The sequence below is a fragment of the Pelobates fuscus genome, chromosome 1 (genome assembly GCF_036172605.1).
Source record: "Pelobates fuscus isolate aPelFus1 chromosome 1, aPelFus1.pri, whole genome shotgun sequence".
Lineage (NCBI taxonomy): Eukaryota > Metazoa > Chordata > Amphibia > Anura > Pelobatidae > Pelobates > Pelobates fuscus.
This window is the reverse complement of record NC_086317.1, coordinates 91,096,116-91,114,749: the sequence shown is the minus strand read 5'-3', so window position 1 is coordinate 91,114,749 and position 18,634 is coordinate 91,096,116. Positions and strand designations below refer to the sequence as shown.

General features: G+C 42.0%; 1 protein-coding gene across 1 annotated transcript in view; it reads right to left on the bottom strand.

The window, feature by feature from the left end:
• The window catches only part of SPECC1 (sperm antigen with calponin homology and coiled-coil domains 1), a 454,997-nt gene extending 438,249 nt beyond the window's left edge, over positions 1-16,748 (bottom strand). The window contains exon 1 of the mRNA XM_063450042.1: positions 16,729-16,748. The gene's annotated coding sequence lies outside the window, so the exon portion shown is untranslated. The remainder of the gene's footprint in view (positions 1-16,728) is intronic.
• Positions 16,749-18,634: the final 1,886 nt, after the last annotated feature.

The following is an 18,634-nucleotide window of genomic DNA, read 5'->3' as shown; positions in this document are numbered from 1 at the left end:
AATTGTAGCTATCAACCTGCTTCAGCACCTATCCCCCCCTACATTTCCTAAACCCCCAATTACAGCTTATACCCTCCACTACAGCCCCTGTCCCCCAACTACAGCCCTGTCCCCTTACTCAGCCCCTGTCTACTGGTTTTAAAAGTGTAAAGTTTGTGTGTATGTGTGTGTATGAGTATGTCTGGGTATGAGGGGTGTCAGTATATCTCTGTGTGTGTGTCAGTATATCTGTGTGTGTGCGTCAGTATGTGTGTGTGCGCGCCAGTATGTGTGTCTGTGTGTGTGCAATTATGTATCTGTGTGTGTGCCAGTTTGTCTGTGTGTGTGTGTCAGCCAGTATGTCTATGTGTGTGCAAGTATGTATCTGTGTGTGCCAGCTTGTCTGTGTGTCAGCCAGTATGCTTATGTGTGTGTGTGTGTGTGTGTCAGTATGTCTGAGTCAGTATGCCTTTAACAGTGTCTTTCTTTGTATGTCTGTGTGTGTCAGTATGTCTATGTGTGTGCAAGTATGTATCTGTGTGTGCCAGCTTGTCTGTGTGTCAGCCAGTATGCTTGTGTATGTGTGTGTGTGTGTGTGTGTGTATGTGTGTGTCAGTATGTCTGTATGTCTGAGTCAGTATGCCTTTAACAGTGTCTTTCTGTGTATGTCTGTGTGTGTCAGTATGTCTATGTGTGTGCAAGTATGTATCTGTGTGTGCCAGCTTGTCTGTGTGTCAGCCAGTATGCTTGTGTATGTGTGTGTGTGTGTCAGTATGTCTGAGTCAGTATGCCTTTAACAGTGTCTCTCTGTGTATGTCTGTGTGTGTCAGTATGTCTATGTGTGTGCAAGTATATATCTGTGTGTGGGCCAGTTTGGCTTTGTGTGTGTGTGTGTGTGTGTGTGTGTGTGTGTGAATATGTCTGTCTGTCTGAGTCAGTATGCCTGTAACAGTGTCTCTTTCTCCGTGTCTGTCAGTGAGTGTGTGTGTACACATGCCTGTCAGTGAGTGTGTGTTTTTTAATGTGTGCCAAATCAGCAAGTGTGTGTGTGTGCCTGTCATTAAGTGTCTGTTTAGGTGACTACCTCTCACCCCTTTAAATCACATGGGAAGGGTGTTTTACTCTCCTCTTGGTGCAATGGGCCACTTGACTGAATTTGCCCCCCAGGCCTAAGGCTGCCAGCCCTCCCCTGCCACTAGACGTTAACGCAAGTCAGGCAAATAGTTCTGATTTTTTTTAAATCTGGGTGCAGATTTGAAGCATTCGGTCCAGATTACAGCCATCTGGCAGCGTTCAGTCGATATTCAAAAGCCAGACAATTTTGAATAGCATTAACAATATCCGGATTTTGCAGTCTGAACAACTCTTTTTGCACCCAGATGGTTTTGCCCCATTCAGTACACCACCATTTGACTTTACCTCAACAGAATATTCAAGGTGTTTCCATTCACATCACGTTGTATTGAAAGAACATTTTGCTAAAGTGCTTTATGTGCATAGATTGTGTCCTATTTGTTTCATTTCATAAAAGTGATGATTTTAATAGAAATCTAAACCTTTATAAAAAAAAATGCTAAAGCACCTCTCTGTTTGTCTGATTGACAGGAGATGTCTCTTCCTGAGAGTTCAACTCTGTGGAGCTAAATTCAAAGGCTGGCACTTGCATAGAATACTTGCCTATGTAAGACAACTCATTGAAAAACCTGTGATTGGAAACAGGGCCGGACTGGCCCACCGGGATACCGGGAAATTTCCCGGTGGGCCGCGGCACCTGGGGGGCTGGAGAGAGACAGGGATACCTGTTCCCTATATTTTAATAAAATCGCGGCCGCCGGCAGCACACTCACTGATACTGACAGCAGCACAGCTGTCAGCACAGCTGTCAGCACAGGAGGACTGAGCGGAGCTAACTACCATGCTCCCTCGCGGTTCCCATGATTCCCAGCATCTACACATCATAGAGTAGTGATTACTCTATGATGAGTAGATGCTGGGAATTATGGGAACCACAAGGGAGCATGGTCGTTAGCTCCGCCCCCTCCCTCAGTCCTCCTGTAACAGCAGGTACACATAAAAATAGGGGAAGGGGAAGGGGACAAAATTAGGGGAAGGGGGGGGACAAAAAGAGGGGAAGGGAAGGGGACAAAAAGAGGGGAAGGGAAGGGGACAAATAGAGGGGAAGGGGACAAAAAGAGGGGAAGGGGACAAAAAGAAGGGAAGGGGACAAAAAGAGGGGAAGGGAAGGGGACAAAAAGAGGGGAATGGGACAAAAAGAAGGGAAGGGGGACAAAAAGAGGGGAAGGGGGAAAAAAGAGGGGAAGGGAAGGGGACAAAAAGAGGGGAAGGGGACAAAAAGAGGAGAAGGGGGGACAAAAAGAGGGGAAGGGGGGACAAAAAGAGGGGAAGGGAAGGGGACAAATAGAGGGGGAGGGGACAAAAAGAGGAGAAGGGGGGACAAAAAGAGGGGAAGGGGGGACAAAAAGAGGGGAAGGGAAGGGGACAAATAGAGGGGGAGGGGACAAAAAGAGGGGAAGGGGACAAAAAGAGGGGAGGGGGACAAATAGAGGGGTAATAGAAACACAGGGAAGGGGGGACACAGAGACTGGGGGGTAATAGAGATACATAGGGCAAGGAGGGACACATAGACATATGGGGTAATAGAGGGGATGAGGGGACAAAGAGAGGGGTAATAGAGAGACACCAGAGAAGGGGGGGCAAAAAGACAGAGGGGTAATAGAGAGACACAGGGGATGGGGGTACAAAGAGACAGAGGGGTAAGAGAGAGACACAGGGGGGAGATGGGGAAGAGAGACACAGGGAGGAGAGGTGGAAGAGAGACAGGGAGGAGAGGGAAGAAAGAGACACAGAAGGTTTGTTGGCTGGGGCTAAAAACAACACAAAAGGGGCTGGGGGAAAGAGAAATACAGAGGCTGGGGAAGGGTAAAAAGAAACACACAGGGACTGGGATGAAGCAAAAGGTGCACAAGGGTCGCTGTAAGAGAAAAAAAGGAGACAATTGGAGACAAGATACACTAAACGAGGTAAAGGTAATAGACGTAAATTGATGTGATCCTGACAGTAATACACACACACACATATATATATATATATATATATATATATATATATTGATGTGTGTATTAGTAACATATAATTATGCCTATAATATTTACACATATAGTAATATACATTTATTTATGCATAATACACACATAAATGTCATAAATAAATATATATATATATATATATATATGTAATGAGCACGTATTGGCCCTGTCTTGTTGCTAGTTGCATACTCATGCACCATAACATATTCAAAGTGAAGAGCGCACCCATAGAACTTCAAAATAAACCAGATCACTTCATTTTTGTTTAGTTATGCAACTGCAGACATTCAGCATTTCAGTATCATTACTAAAATGTCCTAAATAGGCCAAAGTAGTTGTACTGAAACATTGATTACATGCAAATGTACGTCTACTTAAAATAAAGGCGTTCTTTCGTTGGAGTAAGAGTTTTCAATTTCAAGTTATTTTTTCACCCTCTATATCAGCACACTATGCTGGCGCGATGCATTATTGGGCTGGTATAGAATTTTTTTCCAGGGCTGCTTTTAGTTCCCAGTCCGGCCCTGATTGGAAAGCCGTAGGCGTGCATGTTTATTCCCTGGAACAGACAAGAGAGTCTATGTTGGGAAAGAGTTGGGTTGACTCGCAGTAGCTTCAGATACTAAATCTGCAGTTACTGCAAATCAACATTTCATATAATGCGAAAGAAAACATGGAAAAAGAATTACATGCATGTTTTATTTAGCAGCATTTCTATCTATTACTTTATCTACCTTTTTTATGGAGTGTTCCTTCGAGACAGACATAACAGACTCAATTCGTACATCAATTCACCTAAAAGAACTTCCAGGAATAACTATGGATTATGGAAAATCTATCCAGATATATGGAGGGACTTCGTGGATCTTCGTCCATAATCACTCTTATCGAGGACAAATGTTAATTGGAATGTAGAGAGAGAGAGACCGATCAATAACTCCACATCGACAACAAGGTTATTAAAGGTCGACTCATATTTTTGTTATTCATACCACATTGTAGGGCAGACATAAAAACATCATTGTGGCATAAAGGTTTATATACGAAGCCATAAAAAAATCTCCATTATTCTTCTCAAAAATATGTTGTCCTTGTAAGAGCTGAAACAAGCCAGTTTTCGTCAACAGTGTTTAACCTATTTGAACTGTGTGAAATGCCTCAGGGATAAAAGGACATCTGTTGTTTCTAATTGCAGTATTTTTAGATAAATAATATTAATAATATAATAATAAGCCAGTTTCTGGGTGGTGTATTTAAAACTATCTTCTAATCACTATATCTAGTAAATCAATCTGTAATTACATCTTAGAGATACTGTATTTCTATTTTATTGTGTAGATAATCTCGAAACTATTTCAACATAAAGGGATAGTATAGGCTGGAATTAGCCCCAAATTGTTGAAGGGACACTATAGTCACCAGAGCAACAACAGCTTAATGTATTTTTTATGGTGTCTATAGCCCAGGGGTAGGCAACTTTCAGCGCTCCAGATGTTTTGGAATACATGTCCCATAATGCTCTTACAGCCATCAAGGGAGTTGTAGTCCACAACATCTGGAGTGCCGAAGGTTGCCTATCCCTGCAATTTTAATGTAAACACTGCATTTTCAGAGAAAAAGCAGTGTTTACCTTGCTGCCTAGGGACACCTCCAGTGGCAGTTACTCAGACAGCCACTAGAGGGGCTTCCTGGGTCAGTATTGCACAATGTGCAGCACTGACGTTCAGCATCTACACACTCTGCTTGAAGGCACTGAACTTTCCACACAGAGATGCATTGAGTTTCCAATGCATTGGATTGGCTGAGATCATCAAGTTTGATCATCTCAGCCAAGGGGGCGGAGCATGGGTGAAGCCAGCTGTGTAGTAGATTACCTTTTAACCAGAGGTAGGGGTGTGGCTAAATAGCTATTTAGACCTATTGTGTCAGGAATGCACATTTGTATTCCTGAAACTAAAAAGTGTTCCTTTAATGAATTGCATAGAGGATGCTTTAAAAACAAAAAGATACCTTTAAAATTAATTCCAAGAAGAGGCTACACAATGAGGAATATCTTATTCTGGTCTAGGGTTTATTTTGTTATTCAATAAATCTCTGTCCCTTATGGGGTTTATGGGATATGTATTTTTTTTTCCATGCAGAGTTTAACTCATCATAGATGGTGAACAGAACTACTCAATAAACGGATCTCCATACTACAACTGCTATTGGTCAATTATCAACCCGCTATCCAGTTATGTACTCTCTGCGCCATAAGTTCAATGATGTAATAATATTAGATGCTCAGAGACAGTTACTGATACTCACCTGCAAAACCATCCCTCATTCAGTGGGACAGTCCCAAATTATGGGTCTCTGGTGTCCCACTTCTAGTGCAGTGCAAGTGCGTCATTAGATGTGCCCACAATGTACAAATTACACTCTGGGCTTTTAGCTCATGAAAGAGCACTTGAACAACACTCCATGCCTAGGCATCCCTGAGTGGGGTTCTCAATTAAACTAGTGAGTTTACACCTAGTTTGAGCACTGGGTGTATAACTGTGTGTGACAAAAGCCTAATGTAGAGTTGTTAGACCAGATTCATCCTGTATCACAGCATCTTACTGTACATTGTACAAATATATATATTTATTTTATTTTTACAAATATTTAGTGTCCACCTGGGTGGACGGGCTCTGGGTGCCATAGATTCTCCTTTTTTGTCGAACCACTTTTAAATGTATTACCGCTATAATAATGTAAAGTGGTTATGTTGTTTGAAATATTTTTTACTTTTTTGTATTCTTTATTTTGAAGGTGCATGAAGAAATATCACGAGTTAAATTGACATACGGAAGAGATGTATCATATCAGGGTACAAGGGTAGTCGAGTCACATAACTTCTCAAGTAGAACTGAACTCATTTTTACTTTTTTAACCATGTCACGTTTCAAGTACCGGTATCAGTGCAGGAGCTTACTCCTAGGCTTATGGCCCCATTTGGAGTTTAGACAACACAGTATTGCACCCAATAAGAGTTGAGACTCAACGTTTAAACAGTGGTAGCATAATAAATCAAAATAAAATAATATAGAAGGTAAAAGGTAATAACAGGAGATAAACAAGTTGAAACTTTACTGGTGCATCAGTTAGCCGCCTCAGTGTACACGCACCACCCTAGGGTGCATGGAGCGTGCAAAGGCCGCATTTGGTTGTCCAGCATGGGCAATCAGAGCCTTATGGGCGGCCTTGTGCGCCTTTGAATTTTTTAGCCGCCATGGGCTGTTGCACTAGGTAAAACCTATCATAATTAATTGGGATTAATAGCACAGGTAAGTTTGTACTAGGCATATCATATCCTGCTTTGAACTAGTCAGTCGACTTATATGGTCTTAAAGAGAAAGCAGAGTGCTCAAAACGGGTCTGGGCTGCTTCTAGGATTGTAGGTATCCCTAACGGCGGCGGGGGGAGTTGGGGGCTCCTCCATACTCACGTGGCTCTGTGTAACTATCATTAGGTCCGGTCATGGCACTTGCCAAGACCGAGTGAAGTAGGGCTGCAGGCATACTGACATAATGAGAAACAAAAATGAGAAAGTCATAACAAAACAGTATACTGATGAGGTTGTATGCGGCCTGACCAGCGTGGATGATCCTGTGTGCGGTTTCAGTGAGGGATCCGAGTCGGTGCTCAAGGTAAATGGTATTGTAGTAGCCGGATCTCCAATCTGGGATGGGCCTTTCGTGACCCTGGTCATGGGCAGTTCCAAGAGAGTAAGGATTGCAGGTTTACCTGCCTCCGACATGGCGTTATGAGTGATTGTTAGGATCCTTGGCGTTCCCCATCGATATTGTATGCCCGCTGTTCTCAGGCGGCCGATAAGGTGGTGCAATGATCTCCGCCAGTGCGGCGTGGCCCTTGTTAAATCCTGAAAGAAGAGCAGTTGGGAACTTTCAAATGTCAGGGGGGTCTTGCCTCTCACCGCTGTCATTATGGTTGTTTTGTCTTGCGATGTGGCATAGCCAGAATGACATCTCGAGCTTCTGTGGAAGGTGAGTTGGGCCCTGCCGGTAAGCGGTATATGCCCTACAGAGTTATTTTCCGGGTAGCTGAAGGAGGCAGGATGGTGGCCATAAGTCTCCTAAGGAAGTATGGCAGTTCATCTTGGGTTAGCGCTGCTGGTACCCCCCCCCCCCCCAGTTTAATGTGGTTGCGGCGCATGCGATCCTCTTGTGTGGTGTACTGCTAGCGCCTGGTGAGCTGTTTGCAATGTTTGCAGTGTATCCGTAAGGTTCGATACTCCACTGTTTAGATTTAGAATGTCCTCCTCCATGGCGCTCACTCAGTAGTTTGTCGAATATCTGCCTTCAGGGTGTCGATATCCACGGCAAACAAATTCTGAGTTCCTGCATCCATTGTTGGAGGTCATGCTTTGTGGCAAAGGCATTAACCCCTGATTCTGTAAAGGCTGGGAGCGTGGTGCTTTACTCATCCTCTTCCCGTGGTGCTGGTGAGTGGGCTTGTAGTGTCGGTTGCACCGGAGCAAGTAAGGCCTCTGTGGTGGCCATCTTGGATGGTGCTTGTCGCTGTAACAGGACTCCAATATCTGTCTGGTCAGCGGCTGGGGCCGGCTGCAGCTTCTGTGTGCGGCGCCTCATTGTTGCGAAAGGTGTCGCTCAGTGTCAAGGTGTCGTCTTCCTCAGTATCTAGGTTGTCATACACCCTGGTACCTCCGGAGAGTCTCCAGGCTGTGGATGGCCGGTGGGAGGTAGGCCCTGCTTTCGTGTTTAACCATCCCGGACTTTGGGGGTTGAAAGAAAGGCATCGCACTGCTCCTCTTGGCTTCCCAGGTCGCTGTTTGGTTTTAGTCTGGCCAGATGGTGGATGGTGCACGAGATATTAGCAGCTTTTGTGTATCAAGGTTGGGAGCCAACATAGATGGCATCTGTTCAGCTTCGGTCCCAAGACCCGCCCCCTTGAAATATAATTTTATAAACAGCTGTACATATTTATTAGCAAAACCTAGCATAGGCCAGGACGGCAACATTGTAAAATGGATGGTTTGTGTCCTGTTTAACCCCTTAAGGACCAAACTTCTGGAATAAAAGGGAATCATGACATGTCACACATGTCATGTGTCCTTAAGGGGTTAAGGAAACTGGCTGGGCAGAATACATGCTTCTCCCAAGCACCCTGCAGAGAGGATGTAATAAGTATCCGTTCCTTATATCAAAGCGCAAAGGAGAAATACAAAAACTGGGAATATGGAATTAAGTTATATTAGTCATTGCTTTGTATGTATTTTATATAAATTGTCATAGTTCACTTAATGTTAGGACTCTGCAGGCCCTTTAAGAATGTAGCTAAAAAAAACATGCCACAAAAAATTACTTGTTCTGCTTGGAAAAGGAAACCTGTCATAAGCCTGCATTTCAGTCTGAGCAAAGAAGGAAATTGCTTTCATATGTGGCCTTTCTTGGAATGCAGTACTCTGCCACCAGCTGGCTCGTTGTAGTATTACAAGAAGAACATTTTCCCGGCTAACCAGCACGACCAGTGGGGTTAATACCTAATACTGACAACTGCAGAAAGTTGACAATGTACATGCATATTTTAGATCATAAGATGAGCTGAGCTACAAGAAGAGCTAAGTTGGAGATTTCCAATTCCTGGTTTAGGGCTCATTTTCAAGTGTTGTCCCCAATATTTACAGACAGCCGCTAATGATTTAGATGGATTGTTAAAGGAACACTCCAAGGCTACTGCTCACTGTAGTGGTTATAATGCCAGGAGTGTCTAAGCAATCCTAGGGTTATATTTGGTTCCGTCAGCTAAGGTTTTGAACTCAGGATTTCTCTTTGACTCATTCCCCATTACTAATGTTCACACAACCCTTTTCTGATGTTGGAGCCCCTTGTCCTCCAAATTAAAAACTTCCGCCACATACCAGGCATTGCTTTGAACTACCTTCTAAAACAATGCACCCTGCAAGGTCAACCCTCAATGGGCCGGCCAAAATGATTGATCTGGCATGCATTCACGCCAGGCTGACCTGCCATTAACTCTTCCATTACGGAGGATGACCTGCCTCCTTTCTGGGCAGGTCCGACCTTTAAGGTGTAGCAAGAGACACAATCTTGTCACTGGTCGGCACCTTTACCTCCCTCCCACAAGCGTCCAGATTTGCAGGATGCTGGAGTAAGGAGATATGTAAATGTATAACATATATTTCCCTAAGTTACCGTAGCGTAGCTCTATCCTTCTCCTCCTTGCAGTCTTCAGCCTTATTCCTACAAGCACTCTGATTGGCTGCAGACTCAAAAACATCCCCTGAAGTCTTCAGGGGGCTAGCCCTACTCTGTAGCTCATCCAGAACATAATCAGAAGAGGAGCAGCCAGCCACAAAATTGACAAGTTCGCCAGTAGTGTAGAACTTTCCCAACAGGATGAGCCTGGAGATGGAGCTCCATCCACACCATGTTGATATGCCTCTTCCGAAGCACCAAAGATACTAAACAGGAGCTTCCATTAGATCTTCTAAACTAAGGGCTGAGAGTGTCAGCTTATCCGTCTCAGCCATCTGCACCAATGTGCTTATCTCTACAGAATCATCCTGGCTCTCCAAAAGTCCCTATTTAGAAATGTCCCTATTTTAGGCCCAAATCCCTCTGTCTCTCTGTTCTATCCTCATGTACCTCTTTTCAAGGAGCTCCATTTTGTTGGTGTCTCTAAGTGTATAACAGAGCTCCACAGCAATAATACTCACAGTAATGTGTCTTTAAACTACAATAAATGTGTTTAGATTTCAGTCTCTGTAAATACATTGTTTTTGTTATAAATTATATTTTAGTTGCAACAATTTTTGTAAGTAAATCATCTCATATTTTTCAGAACCCCCCCCCCCCCCCCAATGTTGGTAGGAATGCAATAAGTGCCAATGACTCTCTCCTATCCTTGGGCCTCTGAGTATCCAACGAAGACAATAGTAGGCAGGGCTGGCCTTATTGGTGTGCGAGCTGTGCGGCCGCACAGGGCGCCATGGGAGCAGGGGGTGCCGTGCGGCCGACACAGCTCAAACATGGCTGGCCAGGATAAAAAAAAAATAATAATAATATTGCGGTGGGGACGTAGCTTAATGTGCGACAGGGCCGGAGCTTACCGTGCGGCAGGAGCGGGGCTAGAAGTGCCGGGTAACTTCTGCATGGGGAAGCAGGAAGGGGTCCCTGCTTCCCCAACAATCAGTCTCCAGGAACTGTACTGAACATAGGTAGCTATATGTGATCGTCTGACTGTGTGTGTGTGTGTCTGTCTGCCTGTGTGTGTGTGTGTGTGTGTGTGTGAGAGAGAGACTGTCTGCCTGTGACTGTCTGAGTGTTTGACTGTGTGTGTGTGTGTGTGTGTGACTGCCTGTGTGTATGACTGTCTGCGTGTGTGTGTGTGGCTGTCTGCCTGTGTGTGGCTGTCTGCCTGTGTGTTTGTGTGTGGCTGTCTGTGTGTGTGTGACTGCCTGCCTGTGTGTGTGTGTGACTGCCTATGTGTGACTGTCTGCCTGTGTGTGTGTGTGTGTGTGGCTGTCTGCCTCTGTGTGTTTGTGTGTGGCTGTCTGCCTGTGTTTTTGTGTGTGTTTGTGTGTGTGTGTGGCTGTTTGCCTGTGTGTATGTGTGTGGCTGTCTGTGTGTGTGGTTGTCTGCCTGTGTGTGTGTGGCTGTCTGCCTGTGTGGCGGTCTGCATGTAAGTATGTGTGTGTAAGTCAGACCGTATGCGTGGCTGTGTGTGTGGCTATCTTGCTGTAATTGTGTGAGTGTGTTTATCTGCCTGTAACTGTGTATGCGTGTTACTGCCTGTACCTGTGTGTTTCTGTGACTAACTGCCTGCGACTGTGTGCATGTGGTATATTTGACAAGTGTATATGTATAACTGTGCATCTGACTGTGGGACTGTGTGCACATAACTCTGCAAAAATATACACCTGCATTCACACATAGGCTTAAATGCATATTTTTACCTGAATTAAATACCCATCACACATAGCCAATAAGCCCAGAACAAATATCACATACAACCAATACACGTATACCGCACACAGTTAATACACCCATTACAAATATCACACACAGCCAACACATAGCATACATATCCCCTATACAATCACTTCACTCCTATACACACACAATATACATGGTTGGCATAAGGCAGGCCCTGATAGTAGGGGAAGTGTGCATACGCAAAGTGTTTCTTTATGTTACCCATTATGGTTTCTGTGGAAACAACTTACTTTACATTTGAGTCCCTAATAGATACACACGAACAGTATATATAGGGGCAGATACTAGTAGCAGTAATCTGAAAACAAATCTGGGCCTAGAGGTTGAAAGTCAGTCAGTATTTTTTGGGTTGCAAATATCTATAACAACAACTTATAGCTCATATTTACCATCCACATTGGAAACGAGTGCAAAGACCATCAGCCATTGTTCATCCCTACTCAATCTTTGCTTTTCAAAACTTCTCATGTTAAAGGAACACTATAGGGTCAGAAACACAAACGTATTCCTGACCTATAGTGTTAAAAACAGCTAGCCTCCCCCTGTCCTCTTTTATTCCAGTTTGCTGTCTCTGCCGCTGCTCTGCCTCCTTGGCTGACATAATCAGAAGTGGTGATCTAAGCCAATCACAATGCTTTCCCATAGGAAGCACCTCTAGTAGCCTCTAGTACCTCTAGGACCTGCAGTAGCCATCTGAGGAGTGGCCAGTGGAGGTAGCCCTAGGTCGTAATGTAAACACTGCATTTTCTGAGAAAAGACAGTGTTAACTGCAAAAATCAAATACAATAAGCTGTAGTTATTCTGGTGACTATATCGTCCCTTTAACGTTATGGTAAGAGAAAAGTCTCTCAAAATAAATCTCAAAATGAATTTCAGTTTATTTTTACAACACAGTAAATTTGCTTCAGTAAATCTGCCAATTTAATGTATGAAGAGGCCCTGTGTCGATAACAAGGATTTTTACAATTTATACTAATACACTTTCTGGGACCAAAACCCTTTTTAGAATGCTGAGCTACAAATGAATTCTGATTATGGAAGTGAGTAGGTGTAATGTTCTCTACTAAAAATGGCTCGCTTTTCTGTCCTCTTTGGGATCATGCAGCTAAGAATCCTTCACTAAAATTGAACAGCCTGGCGGAACAGGCTTAAGTAAATCCGTATATATTCAACATATCATTGTCACTGCGTGCAGGAATCTGGAGTGCTGATTGAATTTTACCCAAATCTGAGTAATGCAGTGATTCCAGTAGTGAATATTATACAATTTAATTTTGTTTGTAACATCTTTTTTTTTTTTTTTGGTCAGATTGCAATTGTTGAAGTGTTTTTCAAAAATGTGCGAAAAGGCAGAAATAAACTATGGAAGTTAAACAGTGAGGCCAAAAGTGGGGAAATTCTCCAAAAGTATCAATTTCCCACTCAGCTATTCTGGCCTTAAATTTGCAATACTGGTAGTTTCAAATTTTGTGAATAACCCTGGTGATTAGCCTAACTATAACTTGGAAATTGTTGGCACCTGACTAGAGAACACATTTAAGCCCCCAATAGTCCAGATTTTGTCAGGATAGTCCCGATTATGGGGTCCTGTCCCTCAATCCTGATTTGATTCCCTTGTGTCCAGCATTCGGGGACACCAGGAAACTGGCGCGAGCACTGTGGACCCTGCTGAGAGCACTTCCTGTAGTTTGGGGGCAGACAGGCCATCCCTTTTCCAAAACAAACTGAAAGAGATCTCCCAACTGTTTTCTGCCTTGGCTATTTTAGCACAAAATAAAAATCCCAACTCAGTACGTATGTTTACTGAATAACCCCATTGGTTTTCCTGCTAAAAAGAATTGGTCTTTTAAAGCCTATAATTTATTGATTTTGCTTTATGTGATAATGCATGCCTTCAGCTTAAAATATATACATATTTAATGTACACAGATGTGTTGTAATTTACATTACTTATGTCTTCCTATTTTACAATCAAAAAGGAAAAACAATCAGCACTGTAATCAAATCGATACTGATAAAAAAAAGGGGAAACAATTGATAAATAAGAGATAATAACAAAGTTAGAAATAAAAATAATGGACTGAACAAAAATTTAAGGAGAGAATTTATTGCATCGGAAGATTGGACAGTGTGCGGTCCCTGGGAACATCTTTCGAATGTAAGGTCATCCATTTCCACAACCTTTGGACACAACCTTACTTATTTCCAATGTGTAAAATGGATGGAAAATCACTTAGTTTCCACAACATGAGCTAGTCTTATGGATGTTCATATATTTAGTTTTACCAAGGTCTTGTAGTCTGTTTCCAGTTCTATGGTGATTCACAAGGGTCCTGCTGAAACTAAAAGATTGAGGTCCCGGAGGAATCTATGTACCAACGGTCGTTTTTTTTTTTTTTGTAGAAAGGTTTATATACCAAGTTCACTATGTTTAAAATACAATTTGGTTACATAAAGCCGTTTATAAGCCAATGTTAGAGATATTATGATTTGTATCCAGCAGGAACACATCACATGCATTCACACTCAGGAGGATCTACTGGGTATACAACATGACAAATGTCATGGCGGTCACCTGCTAGAACATATGAAATCTATGCAGTCTGAGTCCAGAATAACTAGGCTCCCATCAATGTAAATTCTTCCTTAAAGTAAATGATGAAATAGTCAATGAAACAGTTGGTTTACAAACAAAGAAACCTGCAGATTGATGATCTCTGACATGTAATCAAGCTTGAAATGAGATGTTATGTAAACTAGGTGAGTTGAGTTGTATCTGTGTGTTCTATTTATTTTCTGTAAACTTTAAATCATCTTAAAGAGAGTGTGTTATGAGACATGAACTGCAGAATCTGTACATTGTTAACGCCATTTAAAGGGACACTCTGGGGACCATAACAACTTCATACCAATAAAGTTGTTATGGGCCTTGGAGGTCTCTGGCACCGTCTTACCTGAAGGGGTTAAACCTTTAACGAATCGTTTAACCCCATAGACTACAAACTGGCACTCGGTCACTCTGCCCCCGCAAAAAGCAAGTGAAACATGATTTGTGGGTGTGCATCCGACCAGGGGCATTTGTCCTGATTTTCTTTAAAAATTGTGCTTTCCAAATGTCCAGATGCTGTAATTTCTATAGCATTGGGATGTGACAAGCACTGATTTTAAGACTGACATAGAATGCATCTGGTCAAATAGGCAGATTTGGATTTGGCTTTAGTAAACATGAGAATTGCCCATCCGGTTGGAGTTTAACCATTTTCACCACATTTTCTACAAAACAAAATATGCTAATTAGTGAACAGATGCAATGGTTAATAAAATGTATCTGTATGAAACCAATGATACAAGATAAAGGAACACTCTAATTATAAATGTCTATTTTAATTAGATTTATTCCTTTATCAGTTTATATTTATGGGATTCCCTTAGGTTTAAAAGAAAAACAAAGAAAAACCAAAAAAGAATTTTATTTGCCATTAAATCCATCTTTATTCTTGTGCTGTGACAGCCTATGGTGCAGCACCTATGATGAAACAATCTATTCTGGTGACTTTTGTCCAATCAGATGTTTCTCATGGAGAAGCACTGCAGATATACTGTGCATGCATGGAAGTCATCGCATTCCACCAATCCATTTGCTGCATGCAGCTCCATCATAATGTGTGTGAATTCCTTCTAAAATCTCACTTTTTTTTACAGGGATCACATTAGGTTAGAGGAAAGCCACTAAATGTTGCTTTTATTCACAGATCAATTGAGGGGAAATAGAAGGGGCTGTAAAAAATATATATAATATATCCTCCTCTTTTAATTGCTATTGGTTACTTCTCCTCACTTGATCTGTGAACCAAATGACAGGAAAATCCACCTAACGTTGCACTGTAAAATATATACGTAAAATTGTGCATCCTTTTTTTGTTCTTCTGAATCATTTTGAAGAATATTTTTCATGAACAATATCTGTATGAGCTGAACCATCAAATTAACAAGTGCCAGACATGCTGAACTAAAGTTCATTTTCAGAAACCATAGTTTGGCCAATCCCAATTTTCCCACCCGGCACACGTCTAACGGATAATTATAAATAAGCAATTTACAGACAGAATAAAATGGCTGAAGACACTATAAGCTGTATGCACTGAAAAATAACAAAATGATGGCTGGAAAATAATAAACCGCCAAAACAACGTGAATCTTGCCTATTTAGATAAATTCACTAAAATAAAGGATTTACGCACTTCCAAATAATGAACATTTTATAAATATATTTCAAGAACTTTATCTTTGGAAGCAGGAAGTTACAGAAACTCTCGTCCCCTCCCTTACTTCTTTAAAAGTGACCACACTGCTATCAGATCTCTACTGACAATAAAATAGGAAGCAGCCTTTGGTTTAACCTTTTCAGTGCCAAGATTTCGCATTTTTACTCATTGAAAGTGAAACCTGTCAAGTTACAATGACAGGCCTGTAATTTAGTAGAAAACCAGTATCTCCAAGGTCATGTATATAGCTCTCTAGGTTTTCTGAACAAACCAAGCATCCAGTGACGTGTAGCCATCTGTTCACCACTAACATTAGAAAAGTGAAATAATATATCAATATGCAAAATGCGGTAACATTTGAAAAGGTATTTTGTGAAACAGGAGATAATTGTTGCAGCAGCTGCTTTGCAGATCACCGGCAAGTACCATCTTCAATTAAAATGGCAGATCAGCACATACAAGTGTCATAAGAATAAGGTATACAGCACATACAAGGAGAGTCTAAGTACACAATGTACAGGAAACACAACACATAGAACTCTGCAAAATGACTGTAATACTTATTCAACAGCATCAACATTCTAAACAAAACTGCTCTGTGGAGGTTGTTTGGGATGCAGTTTGGCTTCTCTCAGAAAAAAAAAACCCATCAATATCCCAGTACACATAAAAAAGCTGCATTGTGTCTCCAAACGTTTAAACCATTTGATGCATTAAAGTTTATTTTAATACTCTGCAGAAATTAATTAAATAAACGATGTTATAAATCACTGTGTACTTAACACATTTAAAAAAACAAAATAAAACAACAACATATATGTGGGATATTGTATTGAGCTATTGAAGAAGAATGGGAGGAGAGGGGTTAACCCCATCAGCACAAAATATTGCACAAGCCTTTGGCATTGAAAGGTTCAATGATGTGCTCTTGTAATGTGTCTGTAATATTTTCATTTTTAGCTGGGAGCAGACAGAGGCTCAACATGTTTAACCCAGGTTTGGCAGAGAGGTGTATGTGATACACTGCAGATATGTCCTAGCAGAACTGGACAGCATGAACAAGTGTATTCAATGGAACCTTCTCCAATAAAACTGATCAGGATAGCAACTGGTCTAATAAACAAGTACAAGGCACACACATGCCTTACCCTATAACTCAATATTAAATGGACTGGCAATAGGTTGAGCCTGAGAGATAACACAATTTATAGCTCATTGGAAAATATTAGATAGCACAAGGTTGTGGTTTTAAATAGGGATTTTTTTTAAAGACCAAAAGCCCACTGTAACTGCGCATAATAAAAACTATAATCTCTCTCCACCATTCTGCTACTAATTATTGCATGCTCTTACCTCGGTCTCAAAGAGCACCGGTCTCTTCTGCAGCTGACAGGTACCTGGATGCACTACTGTCAGAGAGACGCTAGGGGGCAGCAGATAGGAACAAGTTATCTCCTCCCCTCTCTCTCGCCTCCGCACGGTCTCCGGAGGCATGACGGGAAATGTAGTACAAATAGTGGTGATCTCGGTGTCGGCGTGATCTTTATAAACTACAAATCCCGTGAGCGCTGACTGACAAGCTTGTTTTGGGTGCTGTAGTCTTTCCCATGGTAACGACCTGCGCCCCCACATGTCCTTGTAGAGCGACAATGCAGTTTTCTTCAGTTTAACTCGTTCACGCGTGGGGGGTTGTTATTAGCCAACATAGCTCTGTTTTATTAGCTGAATGTGGGAAAGATATGGCTATCTAATGCAGGTCAGCAGCTGATTTGCTTGTGTGTATTTATAGATATTGGTGATATATATATATATTATTTAATGACTTTTATTATATAGGTTATTCCATGGGAATTGTGCTGCTCGCAATTAAAGCAACACTCCAAGTACCATAACCACTTCATCCCTCTAGTTTTTATTGTGCCAGGCAGGGTCGCCGCTAGGTTCCAGAAACACCTGGGGCTGGAGACCACAGGAAAACTCAATGCCCCTTACAGTGACAGAGAGGTAGAGTTATGTCCCCTCCTATTTAGAAATGAGCAGTGTGTTGCTGGTGCGCTCAAGGATCTTAATGAAAGCACAGCGAGATACAAGCATATGCTACACATCTAGGTATTCAATGAGCAAAATAAATAATAAAAAGGTATGCTGCAAATTCTGTTCCCTAGCATGTTGAGAAAGCACAAAGGAAGGTGCGAAACGCGTCCAGGGCTTTCACTCTCTTTTTCGGGGTAGTCTTCTAGGTGGTCTCTCCCCTGCCGGGCAGTTGCAGGTAGTACGGCAAATTGATATTTTCTGAACATTTTTCTTTCTTTCTCTTGCTGTGAAATTTGTGTCATCTCAGTGTACTACAATGTTTTGGTGTGCTATGCCTGTACTACCTTTAACATCTATGAGGGCTGCAGAGACAGCATGATACCATGACTTTTTGATATGCATACTTTTTTTTTATCAATAAATGTGCACTCTTTTCGTGTACATAATAATTCAGTGGATTATTTGGGATTATGTATGTGTGCGGAACTACATGCACCTATTGGGACACATTATTATTAGAAAGGTATGCTGCAAATTCTGTTCCCTAGCACGGCACCCCCAACAATCACCTGGCAAGGCACTATACTACTGAGCTTTCTTGGCTGCAGTAAAATGACAAATATTAATAAAATCTGTACCCTGAGGCTAATGAGTCCCATATTCTGAGCCCCTCATTCTCAGCAACTCCTATGGTACCAGGAGTACCACAGTTCCATTCCACAGTAAGATGTCAAATCATTGTATCACGGTTTGACAACCCACCGGGGTCCAACCGTGCACCTGCACAAGATAAGGTCTTCTACAGCTAGAGAAGCTGATATCTTTAGAATAAAGTAAAGCCAATGCAGGTCAGTGCCGATTGGATGAGAACACTCAGCTGTCAAACTCTGCCAATAAGCATGGTCCTGCTTTGTTCTATAAAGCAATCTGACTTTTCCCGTTGGAGAAGACTGGATGCATTAGATACAGCCTTGGTTGCCATAGGTGAACCCTTATCAATCGACAAATTGTTTTAAAATGGCAGGGCTCTCCTGGTACCACAACCAGTACAGCGGGCTGTAGTGGATATGGCTTTTGGTATATTCTTATTTTTGTCACCTTCTATGGCACATCTTCCCCTTTGCTCCATTTGCATTCTTTGAGGTTCCATACTGGGCTCTCTTCTGTGGTTACTCTAAAAACAATCAATGTGCCACGTACTGAATTGCTTGGTTTTCAATATTAC